Genomic DNA, 13,715 nt, shown 5'->3' on the forward strand with positions numbered 1-13,715 from the left:
TGGTGGGCTGGGCCCGTCTTATGGGAGTTGGATTTTTCTCTCTGTGGAGGGGCTGCAGTCCACAGGTTTAGAAAAACAAGTCTGAGGTTAATTCACTTTCCCCAGGCCACACAGCACAAAAGGGTGGGAGCTGGGGTTTGCAGCCCGCACTCCGCCATTGAGGCATGGAAGCCATTCGTCTCAGAATTTGATGTGATTCCGGTCCAGAGCAAAGAAGATGACAAATCTGAGGATGTGAGCCAAAGACCGTCCTAGTGTAACAGAAGCCCTGGGCTGCTCCGACTGAAACAGAACCCACGGGCTGTTTAGTCAGGGGCCCGATTGCCCGCCGCCAGAATCATAACTCTGAATACCAGAGTTTGGTGAAAAGAAAAAGAATTGTTTATTTACACAAAGTCCTGCCTCCCCCTCCCAGACCTGGCCAGTCTTACAGAAGTCAGAGACACCGTTTCCCTACTTCCCAGGCACAGTTCAGCTTTAGCAGTAGCTACCAATCACTCAGTTCCGATTGGGGAGGTCCTTTCTGTGCTGTGGTGCCCGCCAGCTCTCAATGCAGGGCCGCCTGGATTCTCAGCCTCCTTGCAAACTGCCTTCTTCCTGCAAACCGCATGGATCTGCTCTCCTTCTCAAAGCAGCCTGGCAAGAGCCTCTTCTTAAAGCAGCCTGGAGACCCCTGCTCCAAGCCAGATGGAGGGAGCCCACAAGAGCCAGAGAGTGAGGGCGTGAGGGCCAGAGAGAGCCTGAGAGAGAGAGCCTCCTAGAGCCAGAGCCAGCCCAAAATGTCCGCAGCTCCTTCTCTCTCCCTCCCTGCCTCCTCTCTCCCCCTGCGTCCTCTCACACAGTGGGTGTTGCAAACCGTCCTGACCATTCACAGAACCCTCCGTAGGCTCTGTCTGCTTCTTCCATACCAGCCCACAGTCCAAGATCCCTCCCATCTTCCTGAGCCTTGGAAGTAAAGCGGATCTTTGCAACAATGTATCCAGCCACTAGCTCCAGGCATGCAAGGGCATCCTGAAAGCTGCTTCCTGCTGCCTATCTCCCAGCCGCAAATTCGGGTTTGTTTTTGGACTCCCTTGTTTCTGTAACACTAGTTCACATGTGCACAGGACTTACTACTGGCCAGCCGTTATTAAAGTGCTTCCCAGGTAGGGATTCTGTCAGCCTTCATCAAGTCGTTCCTTGTTCGTTAGAAAAATGGGTGCAGATCATTTTCAGGTAATTGGGAAAGCGGAGAAACGTGTGAACATAAGATGGGAAGATGAATGTAATTCACCAACATCAATGTGCTAGATTGTGAGACACCACATTATTTTAGGTACCCCCAAGGCTGCCCGTTTAACCATCATACACGATTTATTCACATGTCAAATTTCGATTTTACATGTAGACCTCAATGGTATGGTGTGTTTCCCCTCATCCTTCTGGAACTTTCTGGTCTTTTCATGGTAAGAAGGTGCCCAGGCCCTGGCCAGTGTGGCTCAGTTCATTGGAGCATCATCCCATACCCCAAAAGGTCGCAGGTTCGATTCCCAGTCAGGGCACATACCTAGGTTGTAGGTTCGATCATTGGTTGGGGCCTGTACTGGAGGCAATTGATTCTCTCACCCTGATGTTTCTCTCTCTTCCTCTCTCTCTAAAAACAAATCAGTAAATATATCCTCGGGTGAGAATTAAAAAAAAAAAAAAAGCATTCACAGGAATTAGATGTTCATCCTCAAGCCAAGGAGACTGGCCTCCCTCCCTGTCCTCAGAAGGCACCAACCCCACCGACACCTGTGTTTCAGACTATGTGCCCCCAGAGCTGGGACACTACACACCTGTGTTGTCTGAGCTACACAGTGTGTGGTATTGTGTTGGCCAAAAAGTTCCTTACGTTTTTTTTCCCTAAGATGGCTCTAGTAGCGCTTAAAGTTGTCTTTAACGTTCTTCGATACAATTTTGTTAAATTGTCTTGTCATATCAGTGTGCATTTTAAAAAACATATCAAACTTGGTGGATTTTAGTGCTCCAGTTTTACTATTAAAGATGAAAGAAAATATGTGACATTTTTGGCATATTATGCTTTATTACTTAAAGAAAGGTAAAAATGCAACTGAAATGCAAAAAAGCGATTTGTGCAGTGTATGGAGAAGTGCTGTGGCTGACAGAGCACGTCAAACGTGGTTTGTGAAGTTTCTACGTACTATTGACATTTTGGCCAAATCATTCTTTGCTGTGGGGTGTCTTACGCTTTGGTGGATGTTAGGCAGCACCCTTGGCCTCTACCCCATAGAAGACACTAGCGGGAAACAGCCGACGTACTCAAAATATCCTAATCAAAAAAGATATTGGTGAAGATGAAAAATGTGTCTTTTATTTTATGGAAAAAATTAAATGGACTTTTTTGCCAACCCAATCCGTAGTTAAGGCAGCCCAAGCGAGCTAACTCAGAGGCTATAACAACAACGTTTTTTGTTGTTGTTTTGTTTTGTGCTGTGACCCGCGCAGCTCAATGTCAAAACCTAAGGTGTCAAGGGGGTAGGGGGGCGACCTGGAGATTAAAAGAAAAACACAGACATAAGACACAAGATTAATGCAAAGCGGGGGTCAGGTGGTCCATTGCCCTCGGATGGAGAGACAGTGACCCCGGCCTGAGTCCACCAAGTTTGTTTATAATGTTCCATAACATCAGCAGTCAGGAGGTAAAACTAACAAGTGAAACTTCTAAGAAAGGAAACTGATGAGAAACTCCCGAGAAAGCTGTAGGCAGAGTGTTCTCCGGTATCTTGCAAGCAGCTCCTGCTCTAATCTAATGGACAGGATGTTCCCTGCTCCTGCTTTGTTTCCAGCCCCCAGGGCTCCAGCTTTCCTTATCAAAAGGCTCCATGTTGCAGACGCGTTCAGTCAAGCAAGACCTTGCAAGTACCTGACCCATCAGCAAATGTAGACAATCAGGCAGGACCTTGCAAACACCTGATCCCGGCCAAGCGAGCTGGCCTTCCTTTTGTAACTTCAGCTTTCACCGTCCCCTACAGTTTCTATTTATGTTTGTTTGTTTGTTTATTAGCTGGGGACTTGGTTCGGTTAGGTCCTTCTGGGTTCGGCTGGGCCCACGAACAAATCTGTTACACACACTGACAGCTGATTAGAGGAAGCTCACCCACCTTACTGAGGATGAGCTTTACTGAGAGCAGACAGACTGTTGACATTAACAAAATCTACGAAATATTGTCACAGCAACACCTACACGAGTGTGTGGGAAATGGAGCCTGGATGAGTCAACGCATGAAACAATCAGCCCAGGAACGTCCCGGGAAAGTGTGTAGAAAGCGAGAGAGAAGGGACAGAGAAAGACAAGGGAGGTAAGTGGTAGTTCTAATTATTACAGGGCTACCTCATTCCTCGCCGTTCATTCGTGGCAAGTTCTGAGTCCTATGAGGACCAAGGCAGGCATGACTGTATTCAAAAAATCACCAATAAGTCTTGTTTATAATTATTTATTTATTTACTTATTCATTTATTTTTAAAGAGAGGAAGGAGGAGAAATAAAGAGGGAGAAGCATCGATTTGTTGTTCCATTTATTGATGCATTCATTGGTTGATTCTTGTCTATGTCTTGACCAGGGATTGAGCCAGCAACTTCAGTCCATCAAGATGATGCTCTAACCAACTGAGCTACCGGGCCAGGGCCACCAAGTGTATTTTTAAAAAGCAGTCCTATACTATCTCCTCTGAGGATGTGAAGCAAGAGCCTAGGTGTGTGCGTGTGCGCGCATGCATGTGGGTGTGACGAAGAGGAGAAAGAGACCTCCCAGGCATTCTCAGATTGTTATCTGTTCACTGCCTGCTCTGAGCCTGTCCGTTCTGGGCCCTGGTGCCTGGAGGGGAGGGAGGAGTGGAGACACGGGTCCTGATCTGGGCTGTCCCTACAATGGGGTGACACCAGCCACTGTACTGAAGAGGGGAAGGAGGGGAGGCTGATGAGGGACGACGGGAGAGAAAAGTGGGGTGATGAGGGGGAAGGAAGCTGAGGCAGAGGGATGGCCCAAGAGGTGGAGAGAGACCATCAGAGACATCGTAGGGACTGGGACACTGGGAACTGTGGGGATGGCGACAGTGTAGGAGGGAAGGAAGGAAAGGCAGATGAAAGAGGAGACAAGATGAGGGTCAGGCAGAGGGGAAAGGAGAACGCCACAAATAAAGGTGGGAAGCAGAGCAGAGAAGGGAGAGAAAGACCAAGGAAGGGCAGCAGGAAGAGGGACAACGGAAGATCCCGTGAGAGGACCCACAGCCGGAGATGTGGGAATAGACATCAAATAAAGCACAGGGATCAACAGAAGTGAAAGGAAAATGTGGGGAAGCAAAGCAGAGAGATGGGCGAACCAGGGAAAGGGGGAGCTGAAGGGGTTGTGAGACCCAGAGGGGATATTGGTGACGAAGGAAAGACACCTGCAGAGGTGTGTGTGGGGGGGGGGAGTCCTGATGGTCCTGAGGCCCTTGAGAGAGAGCCCCTCCTCCCGGCAGGCAACGTGCACAAAAGCCCCTGTGACCCAACGTGGGGTTCCAGGCTTGGGAAGCACAGCCTCGGACCTCTGGGGAGTGGGACTTGGTCCAGGGAGTGAAGAGATCTCAGGACTGGGGGGAGGTGACAGGGCCATGGGCGCGAATGGAGGGAGAGTAGAGGCTGGGAGAGAAAAGGCAGCAGAGTGAGACGCGGCTGGATGCGACACCCTGAGCTTCTGTTTGGGTGTGGGGGTCGTGAGGCGCTGGGAACAGGCTCTGTGACCCCCTCCATACAAAACACAAGCAACGCTGCCGTGTGGTGAGGAAGGGAGAGACAGAATAACTAGCAAGAGAGATGACGACAGAAATGGGGGTGGGTCTCAGGGAGAGGAAGTAAAATAGAGACAGAGAGAGAAATGGAGGGCAGAATGTGTTTTACCAACGCTTCCAAATAATTGATAAGGCAATTCTCTGCAAAATAGTTGCAAAACGTAAAAAAAGACAGAAAAAGCCGTCCAGCTTATTTCAGGCATGAACGACTTTGGTGGGCCACTAGCCAAAGGACGGAGAGCTGACCTAAGCTTATTTTTTCAATCCTTCCCCGAAGACACGCTCATCGCCTCTAGCGAGGGCGGGAGACATCAGCGTGAGAGAGGAACATCGGTCAGGCCGCCGCCTGTGAGCCCCTGGATGGCTCCAACCTGCAACCGAGGTACGTGCCCGGGTCGGGAATCGAACCTGCAGACTTTTGGTGCACAGGACGACGCTCCCACCAACGGAGTCACCTGACCAGGCCCGGGCGACCTCCCTTAATCGGGCATGCAGAATTTCGGTCCGGTAACAGGTAGAAAAATCAGGTCAGGAATGTATGGAAGCGAGGCGCTGTGCTGAGTGCGTCCACTGCTCCCGCCTTCTTGACCCTGCGAGGCGGACTGCAGAGCCCTGACCTTGAGGGAGAGAAAAGTCGGGTCTGGCAACCTCAGCTGTTTCCTTCGCAAAGGCACACGGACGTGGAGGCAGAGGATGGCCGTCCAAGAGAAAAAAAAAGTATTGCAAAAGGAAAAGAAAAAGGAAAGAAGGAGGAGGTGTGGGGGTGGGCGGTAGAGGACCAGAGAGATGGGAGGAAGGAGGAAGAGGAACAGAAACAGGGAGCGTGGGGAGGAGAGGAGGGGAGGGAGGGCGAGGTGGGGAAAGGGGAGACAGAAAGATCAGCGCGGACACCCCCAGCCCCCGAAGCGTATACAGTGGAGCCTCACAGCTGCGCTCCTGCCCCTGGATGGGCCCTCGGGCTGTGCCGCTGGGGCCGTGGGCGCTGCCACTCTTGGGCCTGCCCACGAGGGCCCTGCCCGCTGCACCCCGCCTCCCTGAGCACCAGGCGAGCGCCCAGGGGCCCAGCTCTACGTGGGGACTCCCCAGGCAGCGCGCCACCCCTGCGCTACGGGGTCGTCGTGAAGGACCCGCACTGTGCCTGCCCTTCTGCCCGGGAAGCCCCGGGGACCAGATCCTCGGGGAGCTGCCCGAGGTGCGGCGACCGCGCGGGCGGGGGCGGCCTGTGGTTTGGGCGCGCCCATCACTTTGATGCCTTGGGCCGTCACCATCTCCTCCTACCCCTTGACGCTGGCGGCCCTGCGCCCGCAGCCTTTGCTGAGGAGCCAACTCAAGGCTCGGCCCACCTGCGCTGGCGCCTGGCTGTGGAGGCTGCTCCGACCGCAAGGTGACTGCCGGGTCCCTGCGCCTCAGCGGGCTCCAGAGCCGTCCCCGCCAAGCATCACAAGCGGGCGGCCGTTTTCTGTCTCGTCACCACGCCCGTCCTGAACCCACGCACCTACAGCCTTCGGAACCGCGAAGTCCACGCCGCGGTGGCAGGGGTCGCCCACTGCACTGGGCTGATGGGAACAGCTGGGAAGGCAGAGCTGGGAGGCGACACAGCTCTGTGACCCCATGCGCATCCCTGTCTCTCGGAATCTGCGCGTCTCTTGGTGCATCTGTCTCTGTGACTCTAAAGAGGCCCTGGTGGGGTGGATTAAAAAAAACACCAAAAAACGAAACAAAAATATCCCCAAATTCTTTATCTAAGGACACCGAAATTTGAATTTTAGTTAATGCTCATGTATCACAAAATATTATTCCTTTGATTTTTTCCAACCGCTTAAAAGTAATGTGAAGGCTTTTTAGCGATGGCTATTGTTTGTTGATTCCTGATATTGGGCAAAAGAAGGGCCCCATAGAATCATCGCCAGGAAGAAATAAGTAAAATATGCCGGGCATGGACTTGAATGGCATTTTGGATTCCAAGCCAATGTAAGACATTCATTTTCATCATCGCCCAGATGTAACAGGTAACACTTTATATAGGGTTTGTTATGTGCTAAGCATTAAAAAAAATCCTCACCAGAGGAAATGTTCATTGATTTTAGAGAGAGAGGAAGGGAGAGAGAGACAGACATAGAGCTGTTGTTCCACTTATTCATGCATTCATTGGTTTATTCTTGTACGTGCCCTGATCCAGATGGAACCCACAACCTTGGCCTGTGAAGGCGATGCTCTAACCAACCCAGCTGGAGTTTGGGGTGGGGGGCGATACTTTAAATCAGGTCATTGATAAAGGACTGTTTGACAAGAAAGGGAAACTTAGCTGACACTTGCAGGAAGAGAAAAAAAAAGTTACACAAATTCAGGAAGGCAGTGTCTCAAGCAAAGGCCCTGGGGTGAGGCCGTGGAGGGCATCAGGGAAAACGCAGAGGTCTTTGAGGCTGGACTCAGTGAACAAAGTCAGAAGGAGACGGGCAGGGAGAGGAAGCCAAACACCAGCCCACCCAGGGCTTTGGCAAAGGGCAGTGCAAAGGCCCTGAGGCAGAACAAGCGGTGTGATGCAGCGGAGTGGTGATGCGGTCACAGAGGGGGGCGGAGCCGGGCCAGCCAGGGCTGCCGGGCCTTAGCGAGGCCTTTAGATTCATCCCAGGTTCACGGGGTGGGGGTTGGAGGCGGGGAGGCGTTCAAGGAGGCGCCGCTGGCACTGGGGGACAGGGCAAGATGGGCTCTAGTCTCCTGTTGGTTCTCCTGTCCTCCTCCCTCCCGCAGGCTCCTCAGGGCTGCGCGCACCGCCTGCAGGGGATTGGTGCCCGCAGGTCCCCCAAGCGCTCAGTGGCCCCGCTCCGGGCCAGCGGGCCGGGCACGCGTTTGTGCCGCTGGGCTCTGCGCACCTGCCGCGCCGCGCTCCTCCCGGCCGCCTCCTGCTCCCGCTGCCGGCACCGCGCCGACCGCACTGCCGCCCACCCGCGCGGGGCCGGCCCTGTGCGCGCCGGTGTTCTGCCTCCCGCGCAGCGGGCCCTGCTGGAGACCTGCTTCTCGCCGGACGTGGTGCCTCGGCCGCCGCTGTCGCTGTCCTGCTCACCGCGGAGTGCCGCCTCCTCGCCACCATGGCCTGGGACCGCCACGTGGCCTCTGCAGGACCCTGCACTGCGTCGCCGCAGGGAGCCCACGGCTTTGCCACGTGCTGGCTGGCAGGTGTCCCCATGCGCTGGTCTTCACAGTCTGGCTGTTTCGCTTCTTCTGCAGCCCCCCCCCCCCACTTGCCACTTATTCGGTGACATGGCGCCTTTGCTGAGCCTGGTGTGTGCGGACGCTAGGGCCTTCGAGGCCAGCGTGCTGGCAGCCACAGTGCTGATCATGATTGTCCCCGCCGTCCTGTGGATGCCATCGGCCACCGGGCACCACAAGCCCCGTCCACCGTGCCTCTCACCTGGTCCTAGCCACTCTGTTTTATGGCACAACGGGGTCATCCACTTGCGACCCAAGGCCAGCTATTTCCTGGAGAGCTAGCAGGTGGGGTCTCCCCCACACCCTGGTCATGCTCAGCCCGCTCATCTCTAGCCTTCGGAACAAGGGGTGAAAGCCGCGCTCAACTGGGTGTGTCTTCAAAGAAGAGGGACCCGCAGTCCATGATGGGTTCGCCCAGTCCTCTGCTGGACCCGCTACTCGGAGGGGTTTGCAGTTCCTCAGTTGCACCAACTTCCGATCCTCCTCCGGTCATTCCCTGTTTGGCAAAGGCGCCAACATCCCTAGCCACTGGCTTGAATCCGGCCATCCTCCAGGTGAGTGTGATAGGGTTCTCTTCCTGGGAGTGGAGCAGGAACTGAAGCCGTGTTTAAATCAGGGTGATAGCACAGGTCACATGAAGTCCCATCGCTAGCTTTGGCAACTGTAAATGCAGACACCCTGTTAAATATGAATTTCAGGTCAACAAACAGTAATGTTTGAGTATAAGTATGTTCTGAACAATATTTTTTTGCAATTGTTTTTTAGTATAAGTATGTCTTCCCTTTTCATAGCTGAGTAATATTTCATTGTGTGTATGTGCCACATCTTCATCTGTTCACCCTTTAGTGGATACTTAGGTTGTTCCCTGTCTTGGCTGTTGTGACTAATGCTGCAATAAACACAGGCATGCATATATCTCTTTGATACCCTGTTTTCATCTCCTTTGGGTATTTATCAAGAAGCGGGATTGTTGGGTCATAAAGTGAGGCTGAGCTGCCTTCAATGCCCTAGGCTCGGTTGGAAACTTCTCTGTCCAGCAGAGGTTTCACAACCACGGCAGAACAAATTTATCCAGGACACTGTATTTTGTCTGATGGGGAAAGGAGGTGGCTGTTCCCTCTAGTGGAGAAAGCGCAAGACCTCCCATCCTCATGCCTTTTATTGAGAAGGGTACGCATGGGAGATAAAAGGTCAAAATTCATAAATCATTAATAGCTTTTAGGCACCTGGATTATGGTTGACAGTTATTGATTACAGATATCAATGTAGAGGGCACAGCGGCCAGTCTGTGTCAGGGTCTGTTAAACATTTTGACGCCACACTGGCAGTAGGTGCAAGGCTTCATTCATTCTTTGCTACAGATTGTTTATAGTTAACTAAGAGATAAGAAAAGCAGAGCAAGCTCTAAAGAATAATATGTATTCTTTAAACCCAATTCCCATGGGAACCCTTTGAGTGGCCTTTGGTCTGGCCTGCCTCAACCTTCCAGTGTTCTGTTGAGACTTAACAGCCTCCTGGGGGTTGGGGGGAGGCTGGCTCACGGCTTGGGCTACACTTCACAAAACCACAAGGAACGGTCCCCACAATAAAGCAGTAACCAGTCTGTGTCAGGGTCTGTTAGACATTTTGACGCCACACTGGCATTAGGTGCAAGGTTTCATTCATTCTTTGCTACAGATTGTTTATAGTTAACTAAGAGATAAGAAAGATAAGCAGTTCCATTTTCAGTTTTTTGAGGAAACTCTGTACTGTTCCCCATAGTGGCCATACCAGCCTGCATTCCCACCAACAGTGCATGAGAGTTCCCTTTTCTCCACATCCTCACCAGCACATGTTTGTTGATTTATTGATGGTGGCCATTCTGACAGGTGTGAGCTGATATCTCATTGTGGTTTTAATCTGCATCTCTCTGGTGCTTAGTGACAGTGAGCATCTTTTCATGCAGCTGTTGGCCATTTGCATGTCTTCTTCTTTGGAAAAACATCTACTCAGTGACAATTTTAACTGTATCTGTGCAATGACTAAACTGTAAGTTGGCCATGTCCGTTTCAACTAAGTATTCTTTCCTCAGCACCTGGCACCATGTCCAGCACATAGCAGTCACTCAATAAATGTTTGCCACAAGAATGAATGAAGAATGGGTGAATATTCAGATGTGTCCTCAGGATGTCCCCTCTTTGAGGGGACAGGTTCCCTGACATGGTGGCCAGCTCTAGTGTGATGCCTTAACACAGCTCAAGTCCAGTTTGAGGGTATCCATTGCTCCCCACTCCTGCTATTTCAGTTGGCCACTACTATGTTTTATCTCCATGAGTGGTTTTTGCTTCTGAGATTAGCACAGAACTCAGGTCAGTACAGTGAGAATAAATCTCAAGATCTGTGCTGGTTATGCTTGGGGAGGACTTGCTGCCCTTTTCATGTCCTTGAGACTGGTGGGATGTACACCGGAACCTGGTAAGAGGCACCTAGAAGGAGCACATGTGGAATAAAACCCACATAGAGGCAAGAAGATTATTGAGCCCTGATTGGCATGGCTAAGTGGGCTAGACGTCATCCTGCAAAGCAAAAGGTCTCTGGTTTGATTCCTAGTCAGGGCCCATGCCTGGATTGCGAGCCCGAGAAAGACATTGAAGCTGATCTCTTTGTTTGAGTGTCTGGATTTTCCCTGTATCGCATGAAAATGTTCAGTTCAAGAGTCAAAAAACTCCCATTTTTATCTTAATCCGTTTCGAGTATTATTTTTGGCTTGCAACTGAAAGAGGCCTCCCAAGATGTCAAAGAAGCTAGCAGAGTCCTGAGTCCCATCCACACCTGATGCATCCATTTCCCCACCTGTTACAACAGCCCCAGCTTGCAGCCTGGGCACAGCTACAGTTTGGAGTTTGTGTTCATCCTTCAGATCCATTTCCTGCTACCAGGACTCACCACTCACCCAACTTCACAGTCCTCTGACAGCAGCTTCCTTCCTTCATTCTTTCCTTTCTTTTTTTTAAGTATATATATATATTTTTATTTGTTTGTTTATTTACTTATTTTTAGAGAGGGGAAAGGACAAAAAGGGAGAGAAACATCACTGTGTTGTTGCCTCTCACTCACGCCCCCAACTGGAGACCTGACATGCAACCTAGTCATGTGCCCTGACTGGGAATCGAACCAGCAACAGTTGGCTTGCAGGCTGATGCTCAATCCACTGAGCCACATCAGCCAGGGCCTTAAAGTATATTTTATTGATTATGCTGTTACAGTAGTCCCAATTTTTTCTCTTTGCTCCCCTCCACCCAGTACCTCCCTTCCCTCCAGCAATCCCACCCCCATCAGTTCATGTCCATGGGTCGTGCATATAAGTTCTTTGGCTTCACGCTTTCCTATATTATTCTATTTTGTACCAACCGATTATGCTTCTTAGTCCCTGTACCATTTCCCTATTTCTCCCCCTTCCCCCTCCCAGATGATAACTCTCCAAATGATCCCCATACATGTGATTCTGTTCCTATTCTTGTTGTTTGATTAGTTTGTTTTTGTTTTTATATTTTTAGGTTCTGTTGTTGATAGTTGTGAATTTGTTGTCATTTTAATGTTCATAGTTTTGATCTTTTTCTTACATAAGCCCCTTTAACATTTCGTATAATAATGGCTTGGTGATAATGAACTCCTTTAGCTCTACCTTGTCTAGGAAGCACTTTATCTGCCCTTCCATTCTAAATGATAGCTTTTCTGGATAGAGTAATCTTGGTTGTAGGTCCTTGTTTTTCATCCCTTTGAATACTTCTTGCCAGTCTCTTCTTGCCTGCAAAGTTTCTTTTGAGAATTCAGCTGATAGTCTTGTAGGAACTGCTTTGTAGGTAACTCTCTTTTCTCTTGCTGCTTTTAAGATTCTCCCTTCATCTTGAACCTTTGGCATTTTAATTATGATGTGTCTTGGTGTGGTGCTCTTTGGGTCTAGCTTGTTTGGGACTCTCTGTGCTTCCTGGACTTGTATGTCTATTTCCTTTGCCAAATTTGGGAAGTTTTCCTCTATTATTTTTTTTACATAAGCCTTCAATTTTTTGCTCTTCCTCTTCTCTTTCTGGCACCCCTATTATTCAGATGTTAGCATGTTTAAAGTTGCCCCAGAGGTTCCTAAGCCTCTCCTCATTTTTTTCAATTATTGTTTTCTCATTCTGTACTGGTTGATTGTTTACTTCTTCCTTATGTTCCAAATCATTTATTTGAACCCTAGTTTCCTTCCTTTCACCACTGGTTTTGTGTGGATTTTCTTTCATTTCATTTAGCATAGCCTTCACTTCTTTCCTTATGCGTTTGCCATACTCAAGCGTATCTGTCAAGCCTGTGAGCATCTTTATCACCAGTGTTTTGAACTCTGTGTCTGTTAGGTTGGCTATCTCCTCATCGCTTAGTTCTCCCACTGGAACCTTGAACTGTTCCCCCTTTTGGGTCGTACTTCTCTGTCTCCTCATCTTGACAGGCTCCTGTGTGTGTTTGCCTCTGTGTCTTAGGTAGAGCTCTCGCATATGGTACGTTGTAAGGGGCAGAGCCTTAGGGATTCGTCAATATGGGGCGACCTGTTTCACCACGTTGTGGCACTGTGTGTGAGGGAGGGGTCTGAGAGGGAACAATGCCACTTCCTCAACACTTTCCCCTTTTCCAGGCACTTCTCCCATTTCCATATGGGACTGGTGCCTCTCTAGCTGTAGCCCTGACCATGGTTCCCAGAGTGGGTGGGTCTGTGGACGTTCTAGGACTGTGGGGGCCTCTAAACAAAGACTGCTGAGAGACTGGCAATTTCTTTTTCTGTCCCAACCCCCACTGGTTTTCACAGTCAGAAGCACTGAGGCTTTATTTTCCCCAGTGCTGGAACTGTGAGCTTCGCAGTCTGGTCTTGTGCTGGGTGCGCTCCCCGGGAGTCCCTCCCTACTTTTTAAAAAATGTGTAATTGTGCTTTCCGCCAGCCTGCCACTACTGCTGCTGCTGCCACCACACTGTATCCTCTCTGCTCCAGCTCCGCCCCTCCTACCTGTCTGGACGAGTATTTCTTCTTTATATCTTTGTTTGTCGGACTTTCATGCAGCTCGATTTCCTGGAACTTCTGGTTGTCTCCAGTTCTGAGGTAGTTGTATTCCTTCTTAGTTGTGGAGGGAGATGCTTCCATCTTGGCCAGAAGTCCCATTCTTTCCTTTCTGTGAATATTTATGTGTAGTCTCCATGCTGCATGCCAAGGATGGAGGATGGCCAAGGCCATATTCTGTCTTTGAGGATCTCATGGCATAGCACTAACTTCTTGATCTGAAGTGCCCTATTAAGTCTTTATAAAGATTATTCTCTCCCCTCACGTATTGTCAATTGGAGCATATATTGAAAAAAAATTTTAGGAAACAATTTGACTGTATATCTCCACATTTATATTATACATTTTTTGATCCAGAAAATGCCACAATGAGGAACATACCTTACAAACAGATATGTGCCAATACAGAGACATTCATACAAAAAAAAATTCTGTTTTAGAATTGTTTACTGTGGTAATAAAATGGGAAACATCCTAAATTTGTTAAGATAAGTTATGGTGCCTATATATAAGGGACTATGATATAACTGTTAAAAAGCATGAAGGAGACATATATATTGATATGGAATGATGAATCACAGTAGAAGCTTAAATAAAGAAATAATAGGAGTATGTATAGTATGGTCTC

The sequence above is a fragment of the Furipterus horrens genome, unplaced genomic scaffold (genome assembly GCF_987537825.1).
Source record: "Furipterus horrens unplaced genomic scaffold, mFurHor1.1.pri manual_scaffold_13, whole genome shotgun sequence".
Lineage (NCBI taxonomy): Eukaryota > Metazoa > Chordata > Mammalia > Chiroptera > Furipteridae > Furipterus > Furipterus horrens.